Here is a 15,851-nt window from a genome sequence, read left to right on the forward strand (position 1 = left end):
GAAATGAATTTCGTATGAGAGTCTTGCTCTCTCTCCCACAGGCACCATATTTAAAGTTTAAAGTCATGGATTGTTTTGACTACTTGATACTCTTAACATTATTACAAAGCAGGTTAAGATGGGTATCTACTTACCCAAGTTCACACAACTGATAAAAATAAAATATATATCAATTTAACTCTAAAATGCATACTTTGCTCTGCCTTGATATATAAGTGAATATCTGAACCTCGGATAGGACTTTTAAGTGAGAAATAGGTAGTAGTGTTAAACATCTTTACGGAGAGCATTTTCTAATATGATGTGCTAATAATCTCTTCTAAAAGAAAGAATTACTAATTAAATGTACTTATTAGATAGGAATAATTTTTTGGCTCTATGTACAGTTTTCTATTGTTTTACATTTTTCTCCTTAATCTAAAAATGTCTTAAGTTTCAGAATGGAGCCATTTAACATCAAGTTCTAAATTACAATGAAGATACAAAATATAGTGGGAATCAGATAAATATTTCTAGGCACAATTTTTTGCCATGGTGTTCAATTATTCTTTAAAGAAATATTATCAACTGACAATGGGGAAACCTTTATATTTTACTTTTATAGTATTTATATAACATGCTCTTGTATAAGTGTTAATGCTTCATGTTAATTGATGCATGGGAATACTAACTGTAAAATTTGCCAGTAAACACTGAGCCACGGGAAGTAGGAATTTAAAAAATGCAGAGCCAAGGAGAGTTATGAGAAACAGATGGATGCTCTAATTTCACTAATTTCATTTTTAAAAAGAAATAGAAATAAAATAGAACGGAGATGGGAGAGTGGGAGCATAGGACTAACAGGTGGCCCAGCAGCCTTCCCAGTCTGGCGTGAATATACTGAACACACAAAGATTGGCGTGAATATTCCACTGGAAGTGACATCACCTACTCTCAGCAGTTAACAACAAATGCCATCCTTTGAAATCCTCTTCTCAGTTAAGCAGGAGCTGATCACCCCAACATAAATACTTAGCCATGGTGATTTGAAGTCAGCCAAGTTACAAGACCATTTTAGTGTCAAAGCAAGAGTTATGCGTTTCCTATGAGTGGGAAAGATGTATGGTTTGTCTGGAAGACTGGATGATGGCGTTCTGAAACGCATAAACTAAGAGTTCTGTCTTTCTCCTGTCCCAACCGCTGGCTGTCCTGGCCTACTTCTGTTTCACATGGTCACTTGGAGCTGATGAGTACGGGGAGGCCAGACTTTCTTCGCTGCTGGTGTTCCTCTGTGCTTCGAGGGAAAGAACTTCATGGTTAACACCCTGGCGAGGTAGAGTCCAGCCAATGAGTCAAGGACTTCAAATTTCGAGTCTGATGATGTCTAGTCAGTGTGGAACCTTGAATATGAAAAAAAAAACCCTCTTTAGAGTTTAGCTTCTTTATCTGTAAAAAACAAAACAAGTAAATGTTATAAACTATAAAGCCATACACAAATATGAAACATTTGTCACTTTTTGCCCTTGCAATTGAACTTTCCAGGCTACTTATCACTTATTTTATTTCTTCTTGGACTCTCTCCCCGATACACCACACACACACACACACACACACACACACACACACACTTTAGTCTACGATAGGAAATGAATAATAAAGTAACTGGGTTTTGTGAGTGTTTATTTTTGGTCTGTGTTCACTTGTCTGAAGAAACTGGCTATGTTTGGACATTTTGGGGTAGTCCATTTGTCTTCCACAGGAAACCATCTGATAGCTTTCTGACGTCAGAGAGCCCTGGGGGAAGTGTTGCTGCATTCTCTACGTGTGGTGGGCTATTTTCAGGTGTCCTTTACTATGGGCTCGCCTTTGGAGGGTTTTGGAACAGTATCCACCATGGCTGTTACTCTTTCTGTCACGTGACCTGGTCTCAGGCTGGCCCGGCTCTCTAAAGATAGAAGGGTGGACTGGGTATGAAGAGGAGCCATGCTCTCATACACCAGACCAGGGAGCCCCATCACAAGGGTTTTCCTCATAGCTGTTCTAATCCTGCTTCCTTCTGCCATTACACCTTTCCCTGACCTTGTCTGCTTGAGATCAATAAAGAAGAAGGGAAGTTCCTTGAAATTAGATAGACTGTTCCTCCATAAAACTTGGAACATGCAGTTGTATGACTCTCAAATTTAGCCTTACAGCAATACATGCATTTGTGCATCCTTAGCTGCGAGATGTCTCTGTGACAATATCTGTACCAGTCACCAAGTGACAAGGTATTTAAGAAGAGGATAAACACTTTTCATATCCAAATCTATGACCACATCTTTATATCATGCCATAAGTATCATTTTCTTTTAGTATAGAATAGTTATCACCACTCTGTAAATAACCTACAAGTTAATAATTAATATATATATATATGCTGTCTATAATAAATATATCTTAGATTCTTTTAAGTATCGAGGAGCATAAAAATAATACATTATCAAGTGCTTTTATACGACTTTCTCAAATTTTGGTGCAAAATAGATGAAATCAAGCGAGCTCGGGGTATTATGGCTGTAGATATTGGTGCTAAACAGTATGACAAAGAACTCACAGATTAAGTGGACCCTGACTGCTAGAAACATTATTCCTCACTGTCGCTCTAGACTCAGGCTTATTACCTGGGCTCAAAACTGGACATAAGAGTGATTCAAATGTGAGGTGAAAGTTCATCTAGAGTGGATGTCCAAACTCTACCTGGTACTCTTCTCTTACAGAGTGTCACTTCAGCTGAGAGATGTCACTGCCCATCACATCACGGAAGGGAGGCTCAACACTGTTTTGCAGCAGGAAGGGCTCAGCCATTGTATGTGATTCTTATTTGTAGTGAGGAGGGTTCTCGGGGTTCTTCTTCCCTCTCTTCAGTAAGAGTCTCCTGCCAAGGGGAAACTTTTCATCTTGAAATAAGTCATAAAACCTCTTGCCTTGTGTCACAAATCTGCCCCCGGGAATCCCCCATGTCAGAGGCCGTTATCAAAGGTAAAAGGCTACCTCTTGACGTCTCTGTTTCTTAACCTTGTGCTGACCAGCTGCTGACACACTCTGAAATTTGATTCTTTTTACAGTGACCACCCTTTGATCTTGCTGGTCTTTTTATTTTTTCACATTAGATTGTATTTGTGAGAAGCAAGGAGCTGACATGGCATACATGGAAGTCAGAGGGCAACTTGCAGGGGCTAAGTTTTCTCCTTCTACTATGTCGGTCGAAGAGAGCAGGTTAGATGACAAGCAACTCTATTGGCTAAGCCCTCTTACTAGTTTGATACCTCTAACTTACTTCAGTCCATCTTCTGTTTTCCCAGATCCCATTGTGTTTACCCATGACATAGTGCTTAGCACACCCTAGTATAGTCATCATGTATGCATATATATACATGTATATACATATATATATATACACACATATATATATGAAAATCACTTAACACTCAAAGTCAACCCAAGGCTATCTCATAAAGAATAGTTAGTAAACATTGGATGGATGGATGGATGGATGGATGGATGGATGGATGGACATTTTTATTAATACTAGGTCATCACAGAGCAGCAGCCAGACCAGATTTGATTTCCATGACTTGAGCTGCAGGTACTATGATGATGCCCGTTCCACCTGTACTCACCAACATATCTAACCGTAAACGCGTCACTCTCTTCTTCCCTATGAGATTATGACAGCTGAGAGAAGCTGTCGAAAGGAAACCAGCAGTGTGTGTGCTCACCATGTTGCCTAAGCCCGCCACATAAACAGTGTGACTCACATTCATCGTGTCCCTGCTAGAAGCTCAGAAGTACCCTGCCTGTGGTTTATAGTTAGCAGGAACTTAGTAGATGCCCCGTAGGCCTTGAGTGATTACCGTGCGTCTGTTTCCTAACGTGGATCGAGCTATGCAACAACATAAGCTTTGCTACAAAACCAAGAGGGATAGCAATAACTCACTCATACAATGGGCATGCCTCCCAGGCAATTCTTGAGCTTGTAATTGTAGTATTGCTCATCCTTTCCTTTCACCTGCCATGATGCACTGTCCTTGGCCTTTAACAATGCCTTTGGCTTAAGCTGGAAACCTCTCAGGGAAAAGAACTATGCTCTATCTCTAGCTACACCGTGTCTGCCATTATATACCTAGGAGAGCAGTCAATGAATAAGTTAAAGACTATGTTGATTGCCTGATTTCATTTTCCACTAACAGAACACCACAGACAGGGTCATTTGTAAACAATGGAAACTTATTTGGATTATGGTCCTAGAAACTAGGAAGTCCAAGTCTGAAGAGTCACTTCTAGGAGAACTTTCGTTCTTCCACAAACATCATTACTTATTATTGACTTTTCCTGTAACCAAATACAAATCTTGGACCCATACAATGGAAAGAGAGAACCAGCTCCTCCAAGTGCAAATGTCCTACACACACAGAGAGAGAGAGACACACACAAATAAACAAATAAATTTTTGAAAAAAAGAAAAAAATAAAGTGAAGTTCATATTTGTGCCCACAAAATTAGTTTTCATTTAATTTTCACAAATACCTTGAAGAAATACGGCTAAATCTATTCGCTTTATATTTACGGAAATTAAGGCATACAGAGGTGAAAAGGCTTGCCAAGTTTACAGGCACCAAGAGGCAGAGCTGAGATGAGACCCCAGGTGTGACAGTTAATACTGATTATCGACCTGACAAAATCTAGAGTCACCTAGAAGATAAGTTTCTGGTAATTAAGGTCATAATAGCCGTCCTCATTATAAGGGCATCATTCCATGGGCTGGAATCCCAGGCCAAGTGGAGCACCAGCATTCATCTCTCTCTGCTTCCTGACTATGGAATACAGGTGGCTGGCTGCCTCTCATCCCTGTCACTGTGACTTCCTCTCCCTGATGGATGGACTGTTTGCTGGAAGTGTGAGCCAAATATTTTGCCACATGTCCTGGTTAGGGATCTACTGCTGTGATGAAACGCCATGAGCAAAATGCAAATTTGGGAAGAGAGGCTCACACTTCCATATCACTGTTCGTCATCTAAGGAAGTCAGGACAGGAGCTCTAGTCCTTGTGTGCTATATCTGGCTTTGAATTATCGGACAGTTGTACAAAACAAATACGATAATTATTGAACTGTTCATTTTGAATTTAAAAGAACATTATGGTTTTTAGATAAGGATTGAAAATGCTATCCAAAGGTACCAAATGACCCTGTATTGAGGCAAATGAGTAATACCTAAAATGACAAATTAAAACATAACTTTTAAGACACAGAGTTTAGTTTTCTGACAGTGCCTCTTCCCCTCTCTTATTTCCTGGCCATGAGGTGAAATGTTGTCATATGATCCTACCATAATGTGTTTATTGCCATAAATTCAAAATCAACAGGGCCATCTGGCTATAGATTGAAAACTCCAAAATTCTGAGCTAAAAATTACCTCTTTTTTGAAGATCATCATCTTCAGTATTTTGTCACAGTAGCAGAAACTAACATCACACATTGCTGACTGATAAATGAGTAATGTGAAAAGGGAAGGATTGTGCTTTCTTCATCCTTTGACATGGAAAAGACACCATAGATTAAATGACTATAATTCAGCAATGACTTCTATTTTTCCTAGACTGCACTTCTGAGTATACTTTGAAAGTATCCTAGATTAAATATTATATAACAATTATCGCCTCTAGAGAATCTGACCATCTGGGCCCCACATCTTTTTAGAGGAAATCTAAGTACAGTTGCCCATGCCAAACATGGTGATTAAAAGCACTGAGGGAGACAAAAGAAGAAAAATACCAGAATTTCCAAGTAATTAGTCACAAACTTGAGGAGACTAATTTCACATCAAAGGACATAAATGCATTGTTATTCCTATTTTTTAACTATAAGAAATAGTTTTTGCAAACATGTTCTTCCTTTCTTTGAATGGTTGATGGGCCACCCATGTTCCACAAATGTGGCCGTGCAAGTAGCCTTGTAGAATCAACTGCTTCCTAGTACCTCTGAGTCCTAGTGAGGACTCCTCAAAGAACCACACAAGCAAACCTCTGAGTCTTTAGGATCAACTCTAGCAAATTATATGACATCAACCACCCTTTGTGGTGTCAACACCTTACTACATATGAAACAGCCCCATTTCCTATATTTATTAACAAAATAATAAGTTGAATCTAGTTGGCACAGAGACTGATGGTCCCACTCGGGAAATCTCCAAAGCACATGATGTTAGTATGTTGCAAAGATGGGAACATGCCAAGAGATTTACTGCTGCCATATTTGTCTGCATAGGCTCAGCCACACACTCTTTGTCAAATTCCCATCAAGAGAAGGTTTTCTTCATACAGGAAAACAAATGTCTTGTCTGTGCTATTAGAAGAATCTGAAACTGGAATATTTGAAGGTCAAAGAGGATTATGCTCCTAGTCAAGAAGTATTCAGCAAGCAGAAATTTCAAACTCAATGATGGGAAGTGTGGGAAGTGTATATGGAGACTGAGGAACCACAGTACTGTTTCCAGAAAGTGTCTGCTGTGAATATGTGGTGACTCTCTCTTTAAGTACTCTTGCTCTGGTGTCTCTGTCCCTCCACCTCTCTGCACCTTCCTTTTAAATCTTTGTGGTTTCTCTTGCCTCGTCCATTCCTAAAACACTCCTATTCATGGACACTGGGGTCATGATCTTTTTTCTTCTTGTGCAGTCACTCTAAGATCATTCGTTATTACCTGACAGATGACAAATCTAAACATACCTCAAGATGAAAATTGTGTAGATGGCAGATGTATCTGTCTAGTTTCCCACTGCTCATCCCCATTTAGAAATCTCATGACTCATCATATCCAAAACTGAATTCATTTAATGCCCATTAAAATAATACCTCCTTTTATTTATTTCTCTTTTTTTGCACAATCTATGCAACAGCTCACTCGTTATTTCTCTTTCTTAAACACTGTGATTCCTTCTTCTGCATCACAGTCTTGAATAAATAATATTGCTACATTGTTTTCTGTTTTTAATGATGTTGCCTAAATTACTACAGCAATGACTTCCACTCTTGCTTTTTCCTACTCATTCTCCATAGACTATGGCCACCATGTTTTTCTGAAAGAGATAAAGACAGGGAGAAATAGAGATGAAAAGTGAAAAAAAAAAAAGATGGACAGAATGAAGATTTCATTGCAATAGACACTCTGTGGTCATGGTATGTATTTTCACTGCTTTCAGCTAAGTCTAGATCCCTAGTTTATCTGGTGCTATTGTGCTGACTTTTCTTCATCCCCTATCATACTATCAGTCTCTATTATAGCACAAAATTACCCTTGGGTTCTTACATGATATTCTTTCACCTCTAGATCTTGGAGTAAGCTACTTGGCTTCAAATACTTTTACAATTGTGTCCATAGCCTTCACTTGGCTCCCTGCTCCTTATCTTTAATATTTCTGCTGCCCATCCTCCCCAGGAGTCTAAGTTGAGTGCTATCCTATGTGCTTTCAGTGTGCCTTATAATTGCCCCCTAAGACAGTGTAGAGAGAAACACCACATATGTAAAATAAGTCATTGCCATAGGAGTCTTCATACAAGGACAGTGTCATAAGCAGGTAATAAATGAGATGGATATTTGCAAAGAAAGTATGTTTGAAATATTTTAGCCATGGAACATATTGTCTGTTCAATTGCTTACCACCCAAATTACCAGTCGTTCATAACATAAACTTTTTCTGGCAACAGGGCTCCTACGAGATGTCTCCCCAACCTCCACATAAACTTCCCACACCATTGTTGAGTTCAAAAGTTGTGCTGACTAATACCTCTTGGCTAGCAACACAATACTCCCTGACTCTCAAATTGTGTTGAGGAGTTAACATTCAGAAGGCAAGATAACTCTTCTTGTATATTTAACTGGCATCGTAAGAAATGACCACATGATCAAAGTGCCTCAGCAAGACCAAAACTTGACTTCTATAGAAAGATGCACAGCAATAGTGAGTATTGACCAGTGTGTATGGGGTGGCAGGGTTTGGCAAGAAGCTGACATTTGGCAGCGAGGTGAAGCTCAGGAGGCTAGAACTGTACATTCTATGAACTAGAAACAAGAAACTTACATGGGGGAGCAGTTATTAAGTGGCATTCTCTTGAGATGGAGTCATCCTTGCTCAGGTGATCAGCTAAACTTGACAATATCCTTCTCTCAATATTTATAGAAAGCTAAAAAAAAAAAAAAAAAAGAATATTCAGGCTTAGAGACCTACTACTTCAAATCAATGGTTCAATTCATTAGTAACTAAGTAAATTGTAAATTATTCCTTCTATCTAACACACCCACTGTTTCTTCTTCCCATATAATAAAAGCTTTTTTATTGTTTTAACTTTTGAAATTATAACATAATTGCAGTATTCTCTTCCATTTCACCCTCCAAACCTTTCTCTCTGCTCTTCTTCAAATTCATGGCCTGTTTTCTCATTAACAGCTATTTCTTGCACATATGTGTATGGATTCTCACACACACACACACACACACACACACACACACACACACACACACACTCCTAAATATAACCTGCTCATCCTGCTCAACCTGCTCAGCCCATATAATGTTACTTGTATGTATGCTATTCAGGGCTGACCATTTGTTACTGGGTGATCAGTTGTTTGCTCTTCCCTGGGGAAGTCCACCTGTCCTACTCCTACCTTTCTTCATTTAGTTGCCTTTTGTTCTATGTGTAGCACTGGGTCTTGTGGGTTTTTCATAATCTACTTTAGTATGTATATTGGTGTTGTCCTGACTCAACTCACATTTTGGCAGTCATTTTGGTGAGACTTTGTGGGTGTAGCTTTTGACCTTACTAGAAAACACATCTCACAGCAAAATCCCTGTTCCTCTGGCTCATACACTCTTTCCACCCCGCTCTCCCACAAAGGCCACTTACAGTGAGGGAGTGTTCTGTAACTGTATCCACTGGGACTGGTCTCTACAACTCTGCATTTTGATTGGCTGTGGTTTTCTGTAGTTGTCTGTGTCTGTTTCTTGATGAGAAGTGAAGACCACATTTATCTGTGGGTGTAAGTACAAATGTTTGTAGATTGTTCTTAGAGGCTCTGCTGGTCTAGTAAGTTAATAGTTGTAGATTCCCCTCCAGTAACCATGACATCACTAGCACTGAGTGGTTGCCAAGGCATCCTTTCTCTTTTGTTGAGCAGCTCTTAAATCCAATTAGAAAGCTGCTAGATACTGCCGCTATGGAAATCAATGTGGAGAATTCCCAAAAAGCTAAAAACAAATCCACATATAACCTTAGCTGTACCACTCCTTGGCGTACACCTAAAGGACTTGACACCCTACTCCACAGGTACTTGCTTAACCATGGCCATTGCTGTTCTGTCCACAAAAACGAAAAGAAACTAAATGTCCTACAACTGATGAAAGGAGAATGGAAAGTGTGACCCATATAAACACCATGGAATAGTGTTCAACTACAAAGAAAAACTAAATCATAAACTTTGTGGATAAGTGGATGGGACTAAAAAAAGATATTGAATGAGGTGACCCAGACGCAGAAAGACAAATGAATTCTCATTTTTTATCTTGTTTTGTATCCCAGGTTGTCATTGTCTATAATAAGTGTTCTCTCTCCCTCTCTCTCCCTCTCTCTCTCCCTCTCTCTCTCTCTCTCTCTCTCTCACTCACTTTCATGTTCTTTCTCCCATTAGAGCTCACTATAATATGCCCAATATATGTCCCTGTGTGTATGTGTATACATTTCAAACATATACATGCAATTTTATATTATATACTTATATTTACATAATCTAAATATACATTTAAGGTCTAAATATATTTAAATATACTATCTCTTTAGATATTTATGTGTTTTAAATTTACTCAGATCAATCTCCATCTGAATTAATTTCTTGTCAGTATCAAGCCAACAGCACAGGATACTTGTTCAGATGGACACATTTATAAAACTATGGCAAAATTCAAACTGCCAATTGGGAAAGCAAGAGGAGGTAGGTGTTCTATAGCGCCATCCAGAGGACAGAATGAAATGGTCCTCTAGCCTGGTAGAGAGAGTCTAACAAGGTATCAATGATCCTGCGTGTCTTAAATAATGTGTGGTATTAAAGAACTATCAAATGTTGCTCTCTCTCATTGCTTGCCAACGAGAACTAAGTAACAGAAAGAGCAAGAATGGCTGAGGAAGTAAGTTACCACCCCTTGGACTTATGTTGAGATTCAAAGAACCTCAAGCATGTTCAAACCTATTGTGTTAGTTTCTCAACAGAATAATAACTTGGAAGCCTGTCATTGATGTCCATTAATATTGTAGGTTTAAAATCCAGAATTAATTGAATTAGATAGAAGCTACTTGCAGATGGCTTTCTTAAAAAAAAAAAAATACTTTTTTGCGAGTCCAGGACAGCCAAGGCTAATACAGAGAGACCCTGTCTCGAAAAAACAACCAACCAACCAAACAAACAACAACCTTTTTTGCTTTCCCGATATCATGAAATAAAACTTTTTAAGCCCAGCTTTCAGGCTTTTTTCTCAAGAAGCATCCTAAAAGTTGACAGGCAATTCATTTTTGAAATTGACCTTGTATCTTCAGAATGTTAACTTTCATTCATAATGATGCTACTGAGAGTGTTCTGTCATGGGCTGGCAAGCATTAGCACCCTAGAGTGAGCCTTGACATACACATAAGCGGACAACTTTTTTTTTCTTTTTTTTTTCCCACCAGAACATCACATATTCTGTCAAAGATTTCCAGCCAAATCATTCTGAGGTCTAAGCCACTTCTACTCAAGTAGATGATGACTTCTAGGGCACAGAGTCTTATTCAGAGGGTAAATGAAGAGGAAGAGAAAGAAATATCAATGCTGGAACTGTCCTGTTAATGATGAAGTCATTTTGCTGTTCAGATGTTGGTTTAGTGCTTCTTTAGTCAAATTTCTAAGATTCAGCCCACAAGACCCCAGTCAGTGGGCTTAGAACTAATGGCACAGCAAATACTGTCAGGGCCACGGCTCTTTTAAATCTGCACCCTAGTGGGCAGGAGAGATGGCTCAGAGGTTAAGAACACTGACTGCTCTTCCAGAGGTCCTGAGTCCAATTCCCAGCAACCACATGGTGGCTCACAACCATCTATAATGTGATCTGATGCCCTCCTGCAGAGCACTGTATACATAATAATAAATAAATAAATTTAAATCTGCACCGTGGTGAGGGTTCTCTGCTTGGAGAAAATGGAGTAATGTTTTCTGGGTTTATCTTTCTTTCCGGTTTATAATTTGATTATTTCCTGTGAAGATCGTTCTCACGTGACCCCTGAAAAGACAGCTGGATTCAATTCACCTTCCCTCTCCCCTCATAGTTTAGATCTCTGGAGACTATTGAGAAAGGAGTGCACACATTTTCAGCTACACTACAAACCATTGCTATGCTGCAAGCAGGCCTGGAGGCAAGTTCTAAATCAACTCAAAGGGTGCTTTGGCCTGACTTTGTGAAAATGGTGGCCTCTTTCTAGAGGGGAGAGAAGCCAGAGTTGGGTGTGGCTTTAGCAAATTTCACTGTGCTTGCATCATGTCTGAAGGGTAGGAATTATTTTTAGAATTTGTTTTCCATGTTCTGAGAAGATCTCTTCCCTTTTCTTAAGCCTTTTTAATGGAAAACAAACAAACAATAACAACAAAACAACAAGTGCCCTGTAACAATAAAGCATAAAGGCAGCCCCAGAAGACCTGAGACAAGATAACATGGGCTCCAGTTTTTACAGGAATCTTGTAAAAAGCCTTATAAATGTGGGTGTGTACTTTTGAAGATAGAGTATAGGAGGAAAGAAGATGAGGGAATGCAGAGAACTTTACTTTCTCTGCTGATTATTAGCAAGCCTGGGAGAGAGGCAACTATGAGGAAAGACCTAGAAACATGGAAGCTCTGCCTGGCTCTCATCTCCATCTTTGGCTGCTATGTTCATGAATGTGATAAGCCAGGAACACGTAAGTTTTAGACTGATAATATTCAACTCATGAGACACACCAATGGTCAAAACTAATGGTATGACCCTGCCTAACACAAAACAACTGGAAATGAAGAAAAAGTATTCTTCTAAAACGTGTACACTGACGCTCTTCTTAGTAGACCTCATCAGATTTCTGGATGCTTTTGTTGTTGTTGTTCTGTTTTTGCTGGAAGTTTTACTGGTGGTAGGCTTTGGGTTTTGGGTTTTTCACCCCTAATAAGAATCTAATGAGATATTGCTTTGAGGATAACCAGGACTCAGCCCACATGGCCTCTAGGCTGAAAGCTACAAATCTTGGCCAGTCTAGATCAGCTGCCAAGGTAAAAGATATGAACCACAGGGATATGGGGACAGATAAGAGGAAAGGACATATCTCCATATCAAGGTTGGAATCTTCTAAGGTTTTGACTTCAGACAGGAAATTATAGCTGTGACCTTTTTTGATAAATGCTAAAGATTAACAACAACAACAAAAAGGAGTCCATTTTAATCAACTATTAGAGGAAAGGTTGAATTATCACCACATTCTCTCTAGAGAAGGTACCACAGTGCATTGTCAGAGTAAAAGCTGCACAGAGTATCCAGCCATAGATGTGCAGGCAATCTTGTTTTAAATAGTGCAGGACCGTTTTTCAGTCCGTTTGTAAGAGATGTATTAGTTCTTTTTCATGTTGCCATGATGGGTCCCTGGTCAGAAAGAAGTGTAAGGGAAGAAGGGGTTACCCTGACTCAGAATTTAAAGAGATATAGTCCATCATGATGGAGAAGGCATGGTAGCAGGGGTGCAAGGTGATTGGCCACACTGGATCCACCATCAAGATAGCATGGCCATACAGTGGGGACATTCTATAAAACGTCAAAGCAGGTTTCAGTGACCCACTTCCTCTGTCTCCTAAAGTTTCCACAATCTTCTAAAACAGTGCTACCTGCCAGGGACCAAGTGTTCAAACACACAAACCTGTGGGTGGCATTTTACATTCAAATCTCAAGAGACACCTAAAAATAGGAAGAAGAAAAAAAAGAGCACAAAAACATAGCTGTTACCTCATCCATTGGCACCAGTTTCTATAGAATACTCATTAGTTGTCTTAGAGTAATATGGCGTTCTAGCTACTACTCTGCTTGCTCTACATATATTATCCAAGTAATTCTCTTCATCGGCAAAAAGGCATGGGCTTAGTTCTTGGCAGAGCCAGTAATGCAAGAAAAACACAGGTCTCCTTCTTAAGGTTTTCACTCTCATTAATAAAAGAATTTAAGAATGGGTTCAAAGCATGAAGATAATTTTATTAAAGCAGAAGAAGAAAAAGAAAACACCCTAGGAGCCGGCTGTGGTGGCGCACGCCTTTAATCCCAGCACTAGGGAGGCAGAGGCAGGCGGATCGCTGTGAGTTCGAGGCCAGCCTGGTCTACAAAGTGAGTCCAAGACAGCCAAGGATACGCAGAGAAACCCTGTGTCGTAAAACCAAAAACCAACCAAACAAACAAAAAAAGAAAACACCCTAGGACAAACAAAGTGTGCATGTCAGCAGTTCCCCCCAGAGGAGTGAAATGAGGAGCGAAGGGAAAAGCCAGGCCATTTGACTGAAGCTGGCTCAGAGGTCAGCCACATGGGGGAAGGGAAAGGAAACTTTGGAGATAGAATGAAGAAGCCCAGAGTACCAGAATAAGTTACTTGAGTGCTGGCTGACATATGAAAGAAAGAGACAGAACGAAGAAAAGTTAGACAATTCTGAGTTTCAGAAAAGTGGACAGACCCAACAAACGTCGTGGCATCTTATAGGGACTGCTCTAGGGGGCAAGAACTCTGAGAAGGAAAAGTGTATTATCTCACTAAAGGACGAATTATTTCTCCTATCTCTTTAGTATGACTTAACACACACACCCCCTCGCCTTCAGAATAGAGTAGACCTTAATCAGGCTTTTGGCCCCGCTCAGTGTTAGGTGTCCACACAGGCCAGAGGTTTCATCCTCTTGAGCAGAGGAAATAGTCTTCCCTTAATGGATGAATGAGGATGAGGATGTTGAGACTGCTTTTCATGCAAGGTAAATTAAAGTATATAAATGTAGGTTCATTGGAAGCAGCTCTTGGCTGTCATGAAAGGAGGGAGGGAAGAGAGAGAGAGGAGGGGAAAAAAAAAAAAGCAAAAGCAGCAAATGTCCAGATTATACAGCAAAGGGGAAGGAAGAGCTCTGCCCTGGAAAGTTCAGGGTAGAGGGGAGGGTATGCCAGCCATGTCCTGCAGCAGATAGGGACTGAGGAGTGCTGGCTGGGAGAACCTGGAGCTGTTTGTCCCGGGTCTGAAGCACACCGCGCAGAACCCAGCATTTAATATGTGTAAACGCCTTCTTTTCCTATGTCCTCTTCCCTGCTCTGCTTGGCTATTTTACTGGCTTCTCCCACTACTTGGACGCTTGGACGTGCAAAGCACGGGATAATAACGCTTCTCCTTTTGGTGTGCCTACATACCAAAGCCTCCCTCTCCTGTCTGCAGAGCTGCCACCACTGTGATCGCTAGGTTGCTCACTCTGTTTGTTTTTGTGCGGCACCGTGTCTTCCATCGTGAGCAGGGTGTAACTTTAGATTTATGTCAATGAAAGCACGAGCTTCTGTGGGTTATTGCAAGTCTGTCATCACTCCTGGAAATGTCCTTTTCCCCAAAGTCAGCAGCAGGTCTGAACTGACGAAGAGGGAGTCTCCTCCTGTGCAGGCAGTTTTCAGGCTACCGTTGGGTCATTCTGAATTGATTCCTGCGTGCTTCCACTGCAAGCCTCCTGATTTTCAAGATGGGTCCAAATTACACAGTGAGAAGTTAAGGTTTTGGCACAGATCGAGTGGGTTAATTACTCTGCTAAAGAACAAGCCAGTCCATCTTTTGTTTAAGGTGGCCAAGACTAAGTCCCTTCCACAGAGGGAGGGAAACCACTTCATTCCTTAAAAATCAATTAAGCTAAGCAAACAGAAACACAGATCCACTCCCGCCCCCAGACGCCCATGCTGTCTCCATTCCAATGTGCATTCAAAAATGCAAACATCTGAGAGGCTGGCCCCTCCTTCTGAGCACTGCTGCCTTCTGTTCCAACTGACAGAAAAAGCCCCTCTGACTGTTGTGCCTACCAGAGAGATTCCTCCTGGGTTGGCACAAGTAGTTTGCGTCACTGTTGCTCCCACACTGTTACATCATTAGGAAGTTTGACACCCCAGAGGGTTTTTATCTCAGACAGTTTCTCTGCCAATACTACTAGCTAAGGCTTTTTTAAAAACGAAACCAACCATCTGCTTCCCTGGTTGGTTGCATTCCGGAGCCACAGCTGCTCTCTCTTGTTAGCCAAGCAAAGCAGCGAGCTTGTTGACATGCCTGAAATTCTCTCAACTTCCTTAGCCTTTCTTTGGTAGCCAAATGAGGCCCCAGCTCTCTCTTACTCAAGGGAATACATGAGATCTGGTCTCTGGGCCCGGAATTAAGTGCCCAGATGATTCTAACACCGGCAGACTTAGCACCTGACACAGCCCAACTGGGAAACAATGGCAGCCAAGACACACTGCAAGGCTACAGTCATCTGAGTATGTAAAGCAAAGCACTGTGACTCTGAGCAAGGATGAGGATGGTCAGAGCTGGTTCTGGGCCTCTCTGGTCCTTCATCTCTTCCTTACCGGAATGTAGACTATCCTAAAAGTCCTAGCTGCTCCTGAATACCAAAGCATCCCACTCCTCCCCCTTTCCTGGCCTCCCCTGATGGTCATTCTTTTTTTTTTTTAATTCATTCATTCATATTACATCTCAATTCTTATCCCATCCTTTGTATCCTCCCATTCCTCCCTCCCTCCCGCTTTACT

At 40.6% G+C, this 15,851-nt stretch overlaps 1 long non-coding RNA gene across 1 annotated transcript; it reads right to left on the reverse strand.

Moving 5' to 3' along the window:
- Positions 1 to 823: 823 nt before the first annotated feature.
- On the reverse strand, positions 824 to 9,221 carry LOC311602782. The gene is made up of 3 exons (XR_014780848.1): positions 8,921 to 9,221; positions 8,095 to 8,197; positions 824 to 1,379 (listed from the first exon to the last, which is right to left on the reverse strand). It is a non-coding gene; the product is annotated as an uncharacterized lncRNA (long non-coding RNA).
- Positions 9,222 to 15,851: the final 6,630 nt, after the last annotated feature.

This window comes from Acomys minous (genome assembly GCF_964271855.1).
Source record: "Acomys minous genome assembly, chromosome: 1".
In the NCBI taxonomy this organism is placed as follows: Eukaryota; Metazoa; Chordata; class Mammalia; order Rodentia; family Muridae; genus Acomys; species Acomys minous.